Raw genomic sequence first — 3,683 nt, 5'->3', positions numbered from 1 at the left:
GTGCACAAATCTATTATAAAATATATTAATAATGACGAGTGTCGATCCTAGAAGGAGGTGGATTTTAATTGTGTGTAGATTTAATTTTCTAAATGTGTGGTTGGATTTCTAGTGAAATGATTTGGAATATTCTAAAACTTAAATTAAAATGGCGAGAATAAATTGAAGAGAAAACTATTATAATTGAAGCGCTTGGGTATCTGGATTTGCATCAACATGCACCATAGGATAAATATTCCTTATTAGTGCCAATTAAATCATGAGGGAGGTATCCACTCCTCATGAACCACGCTTTAATCAATATGGTGCTAAGGGCTTATCATGCCAAATAATAATAACATTGTACTAGGGAGCCGGTGAAACTAAGGCGGTATCTAAACAAGATTATTACTATTTATCGACGAAAAATCAAAACATCCACAATAATTAAAGGGGAAGAGAAAATAAATTTACTAAATAAAGCCCATGGCACATGTTGAGACTTCTCCTTCAACCCAAACTTGAAAGAAAATTAGCTACTCATAGTTGAACTAGAGACAAAATAAAAATTTATTAAAATACATAGAAAATACAAAATGGAGAAGGAATTACAGAAAATGAAGCTAAAAAATAAACTCAGAGATGCCAAATTAGGGGGGAGAGCCCCTTTTTTAGAGATACGCTGAGTAAATCATGGCCATCAGATTAAAAACATTTTGGACGCTCAGGATTGCACCACGTCATCAGTCAACAGTGCGCTTTTTGACTACGCAGTTTGAATAGTGACACAGTTTGACCACGCAGTTTGAATAATCAACCAACTTGAATAGTGACGCGGTTTGGTTGTAAATAATCCCGTGTATACGCATGTACCGTACACATAATTTTTGATCCACTGACATGCTGCCACGTCACCGATCAACAGTACATAAGAATTTTAGTCCAATAGAATCGTGACACCTCATCAGTCAACGCCACATCATCAGTTAATGCCACGTCATTGGTCCATATATGAACAATATCGTGAAAAGTAACATGGACAGTACCATACATGTGAACAGTTACATTTTTCCTTTTATGCTCCTCCTAAGATTTTCGACTGTCCTGAGTTCAAAAGTAATGTCTATTTTGTTGTCTGATCTCTCTTCGTTGTGAAATGACCATGATGCCTCTAAAATATATAAAATACTTAATTAAAATAAAACACTCATAATTAAATCACAAGAAGCTTAAATACATAAAAGTAAGGGTGTTAGTAAGACTTAAAATGTAAAATGACGATTTTCTCCTTTATAAATATATATTTTCTAACACTCAACAGTAGCATTTTTAGTAACATCAATCCCTGTGGAAACGATCTTAAATACTTATAACTTTATTACTTGTTGTATACACTTGCACATTGGCATCAATAGTAATTGAGTTTAAAATTAACCAAAAAGTTTTTGGTGCCATTGCCGGGGAATGATTGTTTATTTTCGAAGTGTGAAGTAAATCTTGATAGCGCCAACTTGATCTAATTTATTTTATTTGTTGACAGATCCACACTTGCATGCACAAAGACAGATATGTTGTATTTCAATTTGATCCTAAGATTGCAAGGACTGTAAGGAGACTGCGAAGAGAACAAAGAAATTAAAAATTGTTTCAGACATGGATAATTTGTATAATGTGGGAAACTTGGACCTTCACGGGCAACTACAACCTGTCAATATTCAAGAGGGGCTTATTGAGCATGTTAATTAGAGATAGCCAGGCAACAACAATATTATTTACATGGCTGATGACAGAGACAGGGCTATCAGGAATTATACAGTGTTAACTTCTCAAATTGTATATCCTGAGATAGTCAGACCTGAAGTAGAAGCTGCAAAACTTAAACTAGTGATGTTTCAAATGCTGCAAACAGTGGGACAATTCAATGGACTACCAAATGAAGATCCTCACCTCCATCTTAAGTTGTTTTTAGAAGTGAGTGACGCTTTTAAAATTGCTGGAGCAACACAATATGCTTTGAGACTAAGGTTTTTTCCTTATTCTTTAAGAGATCGAGCAAGAGCATGATTGAATTCATTACCATTTGATTCCATAACTACATGGAATGACTTGGTTGATAAATTCCTAATGAAATATTTTCCACCAACCAAAAATGCAAAATTGCGAAATGAGATTACTTCATTTCATTGACTTGAAGATGAGAGCTTGTATGATGCTTGGGAGAGATTTAAAGAACTGCTCAAAAGGTGTTCTCTTCATGGCATTCCTTGTTGCATACAGTTGGAGACTTTCTATAATGGGTTGAATCTTAATACGAGATTGATGGTGGATGCTTCAGCAAATGGAGCTTTGTTATATAAATCCTACACTGAAGATTATGAAATCTTGGAGAGAATTGCCAATAATAATTCTCAATGGCCATCAACTAGACAACCAGCAGCAGGGGTACATAATATAAATGCAATTACAACATTATCAGCACAAGTAACCTCATTAACTAACATGGTGAAAGCCCTGACTTCTGCTCTAGCAGCAGTTAAGCAAATCGCGGAACTGTCTTGCGTGTACTGTGGTGAAGAACATGACTTTGATAACTGCCTTGGAAATCCAGTATCAGTAAATTATGTGGGTAACTTCAACGGACAACTTTAAAACAATCCATATTCAAATGCTTACAACCATGGATGGAAGCAACACCCAAATTTCTCATGGAGCAGTCAAAATCGAAATGCTTCAGTATTGAATGGACATAATAGGAACACTCAACCACCTGGTTTTCATCAACAGAGCCAAGGGCAAAAACACACCAGCCAAGATCCAATCACTTTATTGGAAACACTAATTAAGGAATACATTACAAAGAATGAAGCAGAACTCAAAGAAGCTTACCCAGCAACACAGAAGATCCGAGAAGAGAAGGAAAGGAACACTGCAAAGTAATCAACCTAAGATTAGGAAAGAATATTGATATCCATGTTGATGTGACTAAAAAGGGGCTGAAACTTAATTCCTCACAAAAACCACCTCAAGATGAGAGTATGTTACAACAACCTAGCCATCAAGACACTGGTGTTAGGGGTCAAGCTGCAGAAACTATAGAAGGAAATCAACTAGTACATGCTAAAAAAAAAGTTGCAACACCAGTGGTAACAACCTACAACAAATCAAACTAGCAGAGTTTGGTACCTCCTGAAGCTACCTAATAATTTAGGCACCTACCTCCTTTTCCACAGAGATTCCAGAAGTAAAGACAAGATAAGCAGTTCAGCAAATTCCTAGAAGTGCTGAAGTAATTACACATCAACATACTTTTTGTGGAAGCTTTGGAGCAAATGCCTAATTATGTGAAATTTTTAAAAGACATCTTGGCAAGAAGAGAAGGTTGAGAGAATTTGAAACTGTTACTTTAACACAGGAAAGCAGTCATATGCTCCAAAGTAAGATTCCTCAGAAATTGAAGGATCCAGAAAGCTTTACAATACTATGCTCCATTGGAATTAGGTACAATGGCAGAGTACTCTGTGATTTGGGAGCCAGTATTAATCTAATGACATTATCTGTATTTAAGCAGTTGGGAGTGTGAGAATGTAGGCCAACAACAGTCACCCTGTAATTAGCTGACAGATCTCATGCATATCCTGAAGGAAAATTTGAGGATGTACTGGTGAAGGTTGATAAATTCATCTTTCCAATAGACTTCATTGTAC

General features: G+C 35.9%; 1 non-coding gene across 1 annotated transcript; it reads right to left on the bottom strand.

The window, feature by feature from the left end:
- Positions 1 to 2,133: 2,133 nt before the first annotated feature.
- Positions 2,134 to 2,240, bottom strand: LOC112498718 (small nucleolar RNA R71). The gene has a single exon (XR_003066136.1). It is a non-coding gene; the product is annotated as a small nucleolar RNA R71 (small nucleolar RNA).
- Positions 2,241 to 3,683: the final 1,443 nt, after the last annotated feature.

Source organism: Citrus sinensis, chromosome 8 (assembly GCF_022201045.2).
Source record: "Citrus sinensis cultivar Valencia sweet orange chromosome 8, DVS_A1.0, whole genome shotgun sequence".
Taxonomy (NCBI): Eukaryota; Viridiplantae; Streptophyta; class Magnoliopsida; order Sapindales; family Rutaceae; genus Citrus; species Citrus sinensis.
The sequence above is the reverse complement of the archived record's forward strand: the minus strand, read 5'-3'. Positions and strand labels throughout refer to the sequence as shown.